The 14,133-nt window shown below is 42.9% G+C and overlaps 1 protein-coding gene across 4 annotated transcripts in view; it reads right to left on the bottom strand.

The window, feature by feature from the left end:
* The window catches only part of LOC139424255 (epithelial discoidin domain-containing receptor 1-like), a 72,165-nt gene extending 68,995 nt beyond the window's left edge, over nt 1–3,170 (bottom strand). Inside the window, exon 1 of one of the 4 annotated variants that reach the window (XM_071175956.1) lies at nt 2,809–3,170. The gene's annotated coding sequence lies outside the window, so the exon portion shown is untranslated. The remainder of the gene's footprint in view (nt 1–2,808) is intronic. The other 3 variants (XM_071175944.1, XM_071175962.1, XM_071175948.1) reach the window with 3 other exon arrangements.
* Nucleotides 3,171–14,133: the final 10,963 nt, after the last annotated feature.

Here is a 14,133-nt window from a genome sequence, read left to right as displayed (position 1 = left end):
TTAGAGTCACCTTAGTCAGCGATTACAGCTTTGAGTCTTTATGGGTAAGTCTCTAAGAGCCTTGCACACCTGGATTGTACAATATTTGCTCATTATTATTTTAAAATGCTTCCAACAGATATCTCTTACTGATAGACTGAACAGACAACTTACATAGAGCACTTACAAAGAAATTCATTCTGACTCTGTAAATGCATCTTTCCTGCACAAAACTCCAAAGAATTGACAATAATCCAATTTGTATGCAGCGGTATACTCACATTGTTGAAGTTTGATCTAAATACTGTAGGCTATAATATGTCAATCTCTTCTTGTCTCTTCTCTACAGCTGATAGAACCAGACTATGAAATGACAACCATCCTCTTCGGACGACATGGAGGAATTAGCATCCAAATGCCCATTAGACAGGGATAGACCCCTTAGGGTCTATCTATCAACACAGTGCTCCTCCTCTCTGTCCTCACTCTTCACTGGTACTACTAGCACAGGAGAGGGGAGTAGGGGAGAGTGAGCGAGTAGGGGACAGAGAGGAGGCATAGAGAGAGAGAGAGAAATAGGGGAGAGAGAAAGAGAAAAAGAGAGAGAGCGAGAGAGAGAGCACGAGAGAAAGCCATCATCTACAGAGATGAACCTGGCGAAGAGTCCCCTAAGCAAGCTGGTCCTGTGGCTCTGTTCACAAACACAGTCTATTAATGTTCTGTATTATGTCATGTTTCATGTTTTGTGTGGAACCCAGGAAGAGTAGCTGCTGCTTTTGCAACAGCTAATGGGGATCCTAATAAAATTTCAAAAAATACCAAATACCCCACAGAGCCCCAGGACAGCAACACAATAAGACACAACTAAATCATGAGCAAACAAAAAGTGAAATTCTTGAAACATTGGAAAGAATTAACTAAAAAGCTGAGCAAACTAGAAAACTATTTGGCCCAAAACAGCGTACACAGCGGCAGAATACCTGACCACCGTGACTGAACCAAAATTAAGGAAAGCCTTTGACTATGTACAGACTAAGTGAGCATAGCCTTGCTATTGAGAAAGGTTGCCATATTTCCCTCAGATTACACAGACCCACAAAGAATTCGAAGAAAAACAAAATCTAACTTTCATAAACTCCCATATCTATTAGATGAAATACCACAGTGTGCCATCACAGCAGCAAGATATGTGACCTGTTGCCGCGAGAAAGGGGCAGCCAGTGAAGAACAAACACCATTTCATATACAACCCATATTTATGTTGATTTATTTTACCTTTCCTATTTGCCTATCATTACAAGACTGTATATAGACATATGACATTTTAAATGATTTTATTATTTTGGAACTTGTGAGTGTAATGTTTACTGTTTATCCATTTCACTTGCTTTGGCAATGTAAACATGTTTCCCATGTCAATAAAGCCCCTTGAATTGAACTGAGAGAGAGAAAGAGAGGATAGGAAAAGGGTTTTATTGTCTTTTTATCTATTAACAAAACCACAGGCAGCTAAACTCCCCCCCCCCCCCAGCCCAACAACAAACACTGGTCTGTTCCAGTGACTGATTGCTTCCCAGAGGAGAACTCCCCATTCGCTACACTGGTGTATCCCACGGGGACGAAATCCAAGCGGCTCTGCCTTGTTTGGGGTCACCTGCTTGTTGCGCGAGGTCGCAAGGTCAATAACCACGCCATGTTCCATCTCGGTGTGATAATGGCCACCTGGACGCTATGAGGTCATCATGGTAAACATTCAACGTTTTATTGATCCCATTCTTCTCACATCAAGGAGCCTTGATTTTGTTGAGCCTTTGCCTTTTACAGTTGTAGTACTCAGCATCCGTAGAATGTATTGTGTTTAACACCGACTGGGTTTGAGGAGCACCATATCAATAGAATCGGCCCATTACCTCTATAGTTTACAGACTCTGGGTAATTCAAAGCGAACCATGTCACTGGAAGGTTATTTAGTATGGAATGCGTTAGGGGGGTCAATTGTGGGCAGTAAATCAGATAAGCACCTAAGAGATATCATGGAAAATGTAGCCTACATAAGGATATGCATGAAAGAGCTAAATGTCCACATAGACCTTGGCCTAGGCCTAATGCAGGCCAGCAAATTCATATAGGTGGCCTACTAAGAACAAAAAACGATTGAATAACTGATAGTGCGTTTTTTAGGTAATACACTGTTTATACACTGGTATTACAGTGGTCATCTATCAAATAATAGAATGAGTGAAGAGCAGTTAAGACTATGTGGTCTAATAAGAAGCCGATGTTATGGGTTATCAGTTCTGTTGTCCCTTAGACAGATACAATGTACTGTAACTACGCTATCTATACATTCGGCTACATTTTATACTGCAGGGATACAATGTAGCCTAATTACAATAGCCTTAACCTTAACTAGCTACTTTGTATATCATCAATGAAGACGTGAATGATGCAATGTAATAACTAAGTAGTTAGTTCGTTGACTCGTGGAAGATAGACTTTATCAAATCACCAGGCCAGGCAAACAAGCAATGTGGTTGCAACGTTACACCTCACTATGCGCTTCCAGAGTGCCGTGGCCGGAGTCCAAACCAGCCTTCCCCGCCTTACCCCGAGACTGTTTGACGCCAATCGACACAGCGAGGCCCACAAACACCCATTCACAGACAAACGGACATAAATACCTCATGTAACCGTCTAAGATAGCCTACCCACAGCAGCTCCTTAACTGGCATGAGTAAAGCGATTTAGCATTTTGCGTTTATTGACAGTGCGTACTGATATGTAACCTCTTTATCAATGCATACACGTGATGTCGTTTTTACCACTTACCTAAAAGTCACGGCGAAATGAGACACCAATCGCAACTTCTAAATGTTTTGAATATCCCGTGCGCAATGTGTCGGACTGTGACTGTCCACCAAAATATTCCGCCACGGGAATAATCCAACGCTGCCTGCAGTTGTAGCGCGGCGCGTTCGACCTTTCTTTAAACTCTGAAAACAACAAAGCACTCCAAAATAGGCGACACGTTACGTCCAAAAACTTAGATGAAAATGTCAAGTTGTCTAGCTCACATTTGTCAAGATTAAAGTGAGAACGGGACGAGAAAACCGTTCATATCTCCGTTCCGTTTGTTCGTCGCTCTCTATTCGTCTACTTCACCGCGGAAACCTCGCTTCAGCTGCGCACACAGAGCCCTGCTCCAACCTCAGCACACCCAGAGGCCAGCACCAGGTGCTCATTTACATAACTGCACTGGCTGTGTCCAATCACAACAGCTAGCCAGGTGCTTGTTGAATATTCTACCATCAAACAGCCTATCAGTAGTCGCCCTGGGTGGGACCCATGGCCCGACAACAGCGCTGTAAATATGAGTAAGCCCCTGGGTATAAAGTGATTTTTATTTGTTAAAGGAATTGAGAGATTGGGGGAATATGAAATATAATACAGAGGAAAAAAACAGAGGTATTTTACCTTTTTAATCCCTTGCATGTAGCCTATCAAAATCGACCTTTCTGTCTGGGTAACTGTATCCTGGTTTTCAGCATCAACATCCTTACTTTATGTGAGATATCAAAAACAACACTTAGGTTGTCTCCCAAATGACACCAAATTCCCTATACAGTGTACTACTTTTGACTATGGGTCCTGGTCAAAGTAGTGCACTGTAGGGGAAAGGGTGCCATTTGGGATGCACACTTTCATCTGTTATCACTTCTTCAATCCACTCATCATAGCTGTTGCCAGTAGCCTACATATATCTAGGGTTCTTTCTTTGGATTTACCCCAAAAGTAAACATTATTACAGAGTTTGCCACTTTAACTGTATACTATTACACCCCTGGGCCGTAATTAGTGTGATTGAAGGTTTTACACTAAAGCACAGTACTTTGGATCATAAGAGTTGTGAAAATATGGCTTGGAGAGGAGACCAAAGCTCACACAGAAAATACTCAACCTAAGATGTGAGATAAAAGTGTTGTTCAGTATAAATGTGAAAGAGTAGAGTTTGTAAGGTGAATGAAACAAGCAAACACAAACAGTATCACACTACGCAAACTCAAATGAAAACAATTTGTTATTTTAAAATCAAGCCAATGAGAGTCAGACAGTGTAGTAGCCTAGGAGTTGAGTATGCTGAAGGAAAGTGAGTAGAAGGCAAGAAGAGCGAGAGAGAGAGGAAGAGTATTAGGTTATGGCTATGTGTCAGTACTTGCCCGTCTCTCGCAGTGTGGTGCCACGAGGAGAAAAAGCTAACTTTATCTGGCACTCTATCAGCAGCGTGGGACAATAAAGGTCATTAGCAAACACTGCCTTATACAGACCCACTTTGGATGAACAAGGGCACTGAACCACTGATAGACTGTTTGTGTGTGTACAGTATATTGGTCAGCATGTTACCTGATCTCAGTACGTCAACATGAAGGCATGGTGTGGTTTATGTCAGAGGACAAAGAGACATAAATGCTATATTCCAAACACCCATAAACCCAGATAATGTATGGACACAAATAGTTGTACATGCATGCCCTCTTTTCCTTTACACTCTGTCTGTCTGTCCGTCCGTCCGTCCGTCCGTCCGTCCGCCCGCCCGCCCGTCCGTCTGTCTGTCTGTATAGCAGAGCTGCCATTTCCTTTGGCCTTTATGCTAATCCCAAACCTGAGTCCAAAAACCTACTCTTTTGTTTGACTGGAAAATCTGGACCCAAATCCAAATCTCTCTTTAAACCTCTTAATGGTTATATTTCAACCGTCTCCTCCTCAAAGTCCAAGTGTTTCATATAAACCACTTCAAACTGCTGAACCTCTTGCAGTCTCTATGGGGGTGCCACAGGGTTAAATTCTCGGGCCGACTATTTTGTCTGTATACATCAATGATGTCGCTCTTGCTGCTGGTGATTATCTGATCCACCTCTACGCAGACGACACCATTCTGTATACTTCTGGCCTTTCTTTGTCTGGTTAGACTGTAAACTCTCCTTCCAGACTCACATTAAGCATCTTCAATCCAAAATTAAATCTAGAATCGGCTTCCTATTTTACAACAAAGCATCTTTCACTCATGCTGCCAAACATACCCTCGTAAAACTGACTATCCTACCGATCCTTGACTTCAGCGATGTCATTTATAAAATAGCCTCCAACACTCTACTCAGCAAATTGGATGCAGTCTATCACAGTGCCATCCGTTTTGTCACCAAAGCCCCATATACTACCCACCACTGCGACCTGTATGCTCTCGTTGGTTCCTTTGCACCCCAGTATCTCTACTTGCACATTCATCTTCTGCACATCTATCACTCAAGTGTTTAATTGATAAATTGTAATTACTTCGCCACTACGGCCTATTTATTGCCTTAACCCCCTAATCTTACCTCATTTGCACACACTGTATATAGATTTCTTCCTATTGTGTTATTGACTGTACATTTGTTTACTCCATGTGTAACTGTGTTGTTGTTTGTGTCGCACTGCTTTGCTTTATCTTGGCCAGGTCGCAGTTGTAAATTACAACTTGTTCTCAACTGGCCTACCTGGTTAAATAAAGGTTAAATAAATAAAAAATAAAAAAACAAATAGGGTTTTCCACCATGTTCTTTGTATCTATTTAGACACTTCACTAACTTAATTTATGCATGTTGTCTGGTTGCTAGGGTTGTTTCATAGACTTACTTACAGCTTTTTCTGCAACTGTATGTGGCCTCAAAAGTGCTTTTGATGTTATTTTTCCCCGAGACGAATGGTGAATGTGTAGGTCAATGTAACAGTTACACTACAGTAATCTCTGAGGTAATGTTTAACTGATCTTTTCCAAATGTATGAAGGTGATGAAAACCTTCAAATGAATGTTTGGCAGTCATCAGATATTAAATACTATCCGTTCCTCAAGTATATTCATACAAAAAGTTCACCATGGGGATAATAAAGTAAAAAATATTACAATAATAGTCTCCCATTTCTATCAGAAGCTCTTTTTCATTCTTACTGAGAAATACTTCAGCTGCTATCCTTTGTGTAGGCCATTGCCTCTCTCTCGCTTTCACACTCTTTTCTGGGCTCTTCCCCTGACTGGCAAGGCTTTGTTGGTTGCCCCGGCAACCGCAAATACCCCTCCAAATGTTAAGACCTTTTTTACCATTATTCTTCTGGCCTTCTTTCCCTCTGTCTCCCTTTACTTCCTCCCTCCTTTCTGACATTATTTCTCTCCATTTTACAACATTTCTTTTTTCTCCATTTGCTGTTTTTTAAAACCTACACATGCTGCCCCTTAACCAGCCATTTTGGTGTGGTGTCACTCTCCACCCCTCTTCTTCTCTCCTCACTTTCTCCCTCCTCTCTCGCTACTCTGAGTGAAACCTAGTGAAGCATAAAAAGCAGGTCTGATCCTGTGAGGAATTCACCAAGAGAGAGAGAGAGAGAGAGAGAGAGAGAGAGAGAGAGAGAGAGAGAGAGAACGAGAGAAATAAAGAAAGCAAGAGGGAGAGAGAGAGAGAGAGAAAGGGAAAATAAAAGTTCAAGTTGTAGAATGAATGAGGAGTCAGGTAGAAGGAGAGAGGAAAAAAGGTAAGAAGGTTGAGTAGAGAAAGAAGTGCAGACAAAGAAATAGAGAGAGAGGAGGATGCTCAGAAAACATAAAGTCAGTCATTATCAAGAGAGAGCATAGAAAACTGTTTTTAAAAGGGAGATTTTCTCTACTCTTCATTAACGCGCCTAACTCTTTGTTAGTTGAAAGATAAGCCTTGAGATTTTAGAGAAGAAGTTGATAATGAGAAATGAATCTGTCTCTGTAATTTAACCTTTCATCCCAAGTTTCTTTAAGTATTCAGTCTAGTTCTTCTGTGTTGACAGTGATGTCCTGTTATTAGTCCTGTTATTCCACACGTTCCAAATTTATGCTATGAATTTATTGCCTCTTTGACTTCAGCTGAAAAATGTAAATAAAAAATGAAAGTGGCTCTCTCAAAGGAATTCAAGAGGCAAGACACACACACACATCCTCTGTCCCAGCCACTGTTGTGATATGGCAGCTGTGGAGGGGTGCAGGATTCTGACAACACAGATCAGTTCCAGAATGCCGAGCATTCTACCTTCTAAAACATTCTACCTTCGACAAACATTCTAATCTATGTGTCTCTCTTTCTCAATGCGCCAGGGTAGCCTAGTGGTTAGAGCGTTGGACTAGTAACTGGAAGGTTGCAAGTTCAAACCGAGCTGACAAGGTACAAATCTGTCGTTCTGCCCCTGAACAGGCATTTCCTAGGTCGTCATTGGAAATAAGAATTTGTTCTTAGGTAAATAAAACATTTTTAAATGCCTCTCAGAATCACTAGAATTTCTCAAAATCTCAATGACTGTTGAAAACACAGACTGTACAGTGACACTACCCCTCCCTCTTCCCCTCTCCCTCTCTTTCATGGGCTTTCCACTCTGTTCTTCAATGTCACCTCTGAAATGGACTGAGAACACAGCACTTATTTCAATATGCAGCGTGTTTATTGACTGTGTGTGTGGGTATGCATTATGCATGCACATGTGTTTGTTTAGTGTGAGTTGTCTGTTTGTCACTATCAATATCCTAGGCCTCGGGGTGGGTTGTTTATAATTGGTCCCTGGAGTGTCGTAAGAGTCGTAAAGCTTCAGGGGTCATTGGGTCAATGTCTGCCCCAGGGGAAGGTTCTTGGGTGGGGGTCAGGGTGTGTGGCACAGCCCCTGAGGAGTTCTCCTCTGGATGCTCAGTGTAAAAAATCTGCGGTGGTCAGCTCCTCTCACTCTCCTCACAGTTCTTTCTGTGACCTGGCACATTCCCATACCCAACTCAGTTTTACACCCAGTCAATCATTCAGTCAGTGTGTGTGTCAGTGTCTCAGTGTGTGTTGGGGGGAGCTTTTGTTTTACAAGCAAACAAATGAGAGCCAAGAGAGCCAGAAAACTCTGTGGCTTTAGAGGATAGAGTTAAATGGACATTTTGAATCCTAGTGGTTATAGAGGTGATTGATAGCTCATGTACTGTAATAAAAGAGCATTTTAGCAGCATACTGTCTAACAGCAAGCAAATCAATGTTTCTGTCTCCGAAGAGGTGCGGCAGCCATTATGTGAAATGCTCTACTCAATAACGGACACATGGATTGATCAGTGTGTATTTAACAACTGTCTCAGTTATTTCATCTGTGTTTGTCGTCGTTGAAAGGGATCCCACTCGAAGGTTTGTGCTGTGGAGGCCAGAGGGTTGTGTGGTGGGTTGCTACACTGTTGTGTGCTAGAAGGTGGACGTGATGTTGGTTGGAGGGATCATAGTGGTGGTGGGGTCAGAGGAGAAGGGGTGGGGGGGTTGGGGGTAGGCTTTGAGGTGGGTGTTCCAGACGACCCCTCACACAGTCAGGAGGTCTCTGGAGACCCTCTCAGCTGAACCCTGCCATGGCCTGCACTTGTGTCCTCTCTTCCTCCTGGAGGGCTGGGTGGGGAGTGGTGTTTGGGGGGGAAGACTTCTTTTGGGTGTCGGGTTCCTTTACTCCTCTCAGAAATCCCCCGCAATCCTTCATCCACCAAACACACACTGACTAGTAGCACTCACACACACACCAACACACACACCCCGACTAGTAGTACACACAAACAACACATACACACCCTGCAGCAGAAGGGGACTGCTGCAGTCGCTATGGCATTTGGGCGGCTCTCCCACAATTATCGCCCCCTGTTCAAACTGTCACTCAAACCCCTCTAGGGTTACACTTAGTTTCCCCCCTCTAATCTCTCTCTCTCTCTCTCCCTCCCTCCCTCCCCTCTCCACTCCTGTCTTGCTCAGCCTGTGAATGAAAATGTTCCCCCTTTCTTCTCCTCTCTCTAAAGTGAATAACTATAGTGATTAGGGACTTCCTCTTATAGCCCCCATTGGATGTGCCCTAATTCACTTTGTCTAGTCACGGAACCATTGTCTTGTCCAATTACACCTTCTTTCATTCACTCTGTCAGTCGGGGCATTAGCATCCTACTATCACTCCTCTCTCCAACACTAACAGTAGCTCAGGGAAATCTCTCAACTACATACAGTGCCTTCGGAAAGTATTCAGACCCCTTGACTTTTTCCACATTTTGTTACATTACAGCCTTATACTAAAATGTATAAAAAATAAATAAAAAATCCACAGTAATCTACACACAATACCTCATAATAGCAAAGAAAAAACAGTTTCTTAGAATTTTTTGCAAATGTAAAAATATATATATTTTTTAAATCCTTATTTCTATAAGTATTCAGACCCTTCGCTATGAGTCTCGAAATTAAGCTCAGGTGCATCTTGCTTCCATTGATCATCCTTGAGATGTTTCTACAACTTGATTGGAGTTCGCCTGTGGTGAATTCAATTGATTGGACATAATTTGGAAAGGTACACACCTGTCTATATAAGGTCCTTGAGTTGATAGTGCATGTCAGAGCAAAAACCAAGCCATGAGGTCGAAGGAATTGTCCGTAGACCTTCAAGACAGGATTGTGTTGAGGCACAGATCTGGGGAAGGGTACCTCTACAGCATTGAAGGAACCCAAGAACAACCATCATTCTTAAATGGAAGAAGTTTGGAACCACCAAGACTTCTACTACCAACAGGACAACGACCCTAAGCTAAGACAACGCAGGATTGGCTTCGGGACAAGTCTCTGAATGTCCTTGAGTGGCCCAGCCAGAGCCCTGAATTGAACCCGATCGAACATCTCTGGAGAGACCTGAAAATAGCTGTGCAGCGATGCTCCCCATCCAACCTGACAGAGCTTGAGAGGATCTGCAGAGAATAATGGGAGAAACTCCCCAAATACAGGTGTGCCAACCTTGTAGCTTCATACCCAAGAAAACTACAGGCTGCCAAAAGTGCATCAACAAAGTACTGAATAAAGGGTCTGAATACTTATGTAAATGTGATATTTCAAATTAGCAACATAAAAAAAACACCTGTTTTTGCTTTGTCATTATGGGGTAGTGTTTGTAGTTTGAGGGGAAAAAAACAATTTAATAAATTTAGAATAAGGCTGTAACGTAACAAAATGTGGAAAAAGTCAAGGGGTCTGAATACTTTATGAACGCACTGTAGCCTATCAAACACAGACACCTACATTCTTGTCTCTCTGTGTGCAAATGTTGAAGCAGAAGCACATATTTATGAATGAACAAATAATCAAACTTTAAATATTTGAATCAGCTGTGTAGTGCTAGGGCAAAAACCTAAACATGCGCACTCTTGCCTGCGGGTTCTACTATCACCATGGTTACTGGAGTCGTCCAATCCCCTACCGTCTGTCTGTGCTCCTCTCGCTTCTAAACTATCACTCTCCTTTTTAAAGTTACACCCTGACTGTTGCTGGCTAGCTCTATAGTCTCTCCCAGTGAGGGGGAATGTTATGGCGGAGGGATTGGATGGGTGGAGGTGGAGGGTAGACATGGTGGGTGGGGGAGGTCCAAAGGGGTGCGAAGGAGTGCCATTGCAATGCAGTGAGAGGCAGCACTAAAAATACCTATTGACACATGGGCTCCAACTCACAAACAGGGGCACAGACAAACACACACGCCGCCTGCGGTCGATGACTGAAGGGGACCCATTCAAGCATGGACACACACTCAGAGACACATACAGTATACAGAACCCCAGACTGAAAACAAGAGGAATTACACACACAAATAACAGGAGGCTTCATGCAGCCAGACAAACATGACTATGTATGATTAGTTCAGCATCATCTACTGTACATCTCAGCCCCTTTAATGACAATGAGTTTGTATTCCTAGAGTGATGCTCCTCACCCAAACTAAAAGCAGTGCCAACAGTTTTCACACACAAGCGCAGGTTAAGGCAAACAGCTCAGCTGACATATTGTGAAAGAAATATGTAGGGAAAGTGTTATTTCTGTGTAACGTCATAAAACCTGACAGTTGGGACATGTATGGACTAGCTTACCTAATGTTGTCATAATGATACTAGATCAGTCCGCCAACTGTTGATAGTCTGATGTACAGTAAAGTAGTCCCAGCAGACTAGTAAATAGTTGCTACTTATCAGGAATCAAGGTCAAATTGACAATGGTTTAATATTCAAACAGGGGCAGGCAATAGACAGGTTAAGGCAGGCAGAGGTCAGTAAACCAGAGGTGGGGCAAAGGTACAGATCCGCTTGCAGGCTCAGGGTGAGGCAGAGTGGTCAGGCAGGCGGACTCAGAGTCAGGACAGGCAAGGGTCAAAACCAAGAGGGCGGAAAAAAGAGAGACTGGGAAAAGCAGGAGCTGAGAACAGAAACACTGGTTGACTTGACAAACAAGACGACCTGGCAATGGACAAACAGAGAACACAGGTATAAATTCAAAGGGGATAATGGCGAAGATGGACGAGAGATGGGTGGGGTGGAGACAATTACAAAGACAGGTGAAACAGATCAGGGTGTGAAAGTACTTCATCATGACTTGTTTTTTCCTCACAGAGGAACTGGGGCTGGGTGTGTTTCCCTGGTTATGAGTCCCTCCAGGACAATAGAGACTGACTGTTACTGAGCATCCAAGTTTGTGACACGATATGCTTTCTCTCTCAATGAGGCTGTAAGTCAATAGTAGAGCATAGTAACAGGCTTCATTGCCATGGCCTCTCCTTCATGAAAGAACTAGACATTCCCAGTAGACCTCCACCATTTTGCTTCCCCTTACTTTGTGTTTTCAGATTAGTAAAAGTGAAGAAGAGAAGATGAGTAGAGGACACCCATCTATAAGATTCAGCATTACATTATAGCACAGTCTAGTCTAAAGTGGCTTTCTTTCCTCGTCTCCTCCCCTTCATCTCAAGTCCTCTTAGTTATTTTCTGGGAGTGCTCTGTCCCTTAGCAAACAATATCCAGAGACCATAAGAAATGTTTTGCACAAGCCTTTTGGGTATGATCGATTGCTATTTTTACTCACAGATCAAGCTTTTGCAGAATGTTTCAGGGGACAAACAAACACAAGACAGGAATAACATCAACCAGAACACCAGTGACGATGGGCCCAACCCAGTAGACCCAGTGGTAAGGTGGCTTTCCTAGTCTTCTCTCATCTCCCCGGGTGCTCTGTTTGGGCCTAGTGTGTTTCCCTAGTTAAAACAAGCCTGAGACAGGGAGATCAGGACACCCAATCTGCCGGCGGAGGCTGCCCTGACCCCCACAATGACGCACCACACGGAAGCAGGCTGGAGACAACCGCCTGGTATTGAATCATATAAGGGAGGTATGTGTGTGTGTGTGTGTGTGTGTCTGTGAGTAAATACAGCATTACAGTCTGAGAAAATACAGTATGTGTACTGTGTCTGTGAGAAAGTAGAGGGTGAGTGTGCACCTCTGTGTGTGTACAACTGTATGTGTGTATGTGTGAGAGAGAGAGCGAGATACTCAATAGTCCATGACACACCTATGTAAAGGTAAAAACCAGTCATGTATGTGATATCATGTAGCACATACTGCACGTACATACTATTAACACCACCAATGAGAACCCTGTGCACAATAGGCCAGCAGAACCTGACCAGTAACAACTCCAGACAGCAATGGTGCTGCAAGGCTTGAAAGCCCTCTAGTGACCATACAGGTGTACATGCCAGCTGGGTATTTTGATCCCACAGTTGGTGTTGTGGAAATCTTGTTCACAAGATGCTTCCTCCCAATGCTAGCCTGGGGAACAAGTAAGTGCTGTAGTAATAAGGTTAACTTTGGGTGTTGGGTTTGGGCTTATGGGGTCCTCTCTATTCTGTTTCCCCAGTAAGTAGCCAGAATAAGGGCCCATTATAACACCTGTACTCTCAGCTTCACACGTGTGTGTGTGTCCACTCAGGGGACAGTGTCTACCAGGCTTAACGGTGTTTCTGTTGTTTGTTAATTTTCCCACCTCTCATTCGAAACCTATTCATTACCATCTGGTCTCACACACATTAGGCATTGGCTGGTTGAGGGGGCACATGGAGAGGGAGTTTGTGCCAGGGTAGGAAGTGTGCATGTGTGTGTCTATGTCTGTAATTGTTTGTGTTTGTCAGGATGGGAAGGGGAAGGGGGTTAAGGCACCGATTACATCATGAGAAAAGAGTTCCACAGTGAGCCTCCCTGAAAAGCTGAACTCTTAACTCAAACCACATGGGCATTACTGGCGCGACCAACACATACTGCTGGCAGTAAATTCTTTTGACACACCAGAATTTAATTAACAGTTTTTATATTTATGGTGTCATGTACTAATAAATCTCAAGGCTGCTTTCTATGTGATGGTATAATTGCTACCATAAAGGTTGATCCCTGGAAATCAGGCGGTGAATAGTTTGGGGTGTTGATCAGATGGACAGAAACCATTCCAGATCATCTGTGGTATTAACCCACTGGATGGATGGAAATGAACAGGGATGAAATAGATAACCAATGCACTCAGATACACACACTGTATAGTGCACTACTATATAGGGAATAGGGTGCCATTTGGGATGCAATCACTGCCAAGAGAGACAGTATGGATGTCTATGATGACTTTCTGCTTCAACATGATAGCCTACATAGGGTTCCCCAGCGGCAGTCAAACTTGGCCCGGGGGTGTCTTATTTGGCCCCCCAAGTTTTCTGAGTATTATTATTTTTATCGTTGAACATAAAGGATTGTAAAAACACCAGGAAATCAGCTCCAAGTGCTAAAAAATGTTGGGAGTCTGTTCCCCAGTATCCCCACGCATAATAGAGAGATACACGTGTGATCAGGTACAAATGAATGTAAGCAAGGTTTGAAATGATGTTTTAGTCAAATATACACTACCGTTCAAAAGTTTGGGTTCACTTAGAAATGTCCTTGTTTTTGAAAGAAAAGCAATTTTTTTGTCCATTAAAATAACATAAAATTAAAACAGATGTTTTATGGAATATCTACATAGGTGTACAGAGGCCCATGATCAGCAACCATCACTCCTGTGTTCCAATGGCACGTTGTGTTAGCTAATCCAAGTTTATCATTTTAAAAGGCTAATTGATCATTAGAAAACCCTTTTGCAATTAAAGAAGCAAGAAAACTATCCTTCTTTAGACCAGTTGAGTATCTGAAGCATCAGCATTTGGGTGTCGATTAAAGGCTCAAAATGGCCAGAAACAAAGAACTTTCTTCTGAAACTCGTCAGTCTA

Source organism: Oncorhynchus clarkii, chromosome 2, assembly GCF_045791955.1.
Source record: "Oncorhynchus clarkii lewisi isolate Uvic-CL-2024 chromosome 2, UVic_Ocla_1.0, whole genome shotgun sequence".
Taxonomy (NCBI): domain Eukaryota; kingdom Metazoa; phylum Chordata; class Actinopteri; order Salmoniformes; family Salmonidae; genus Oncorhynchus; species Oncorhynchus clarkii.
This window is presented reverse-complemented; position numbering and strand designations above follow the sequence as displayed.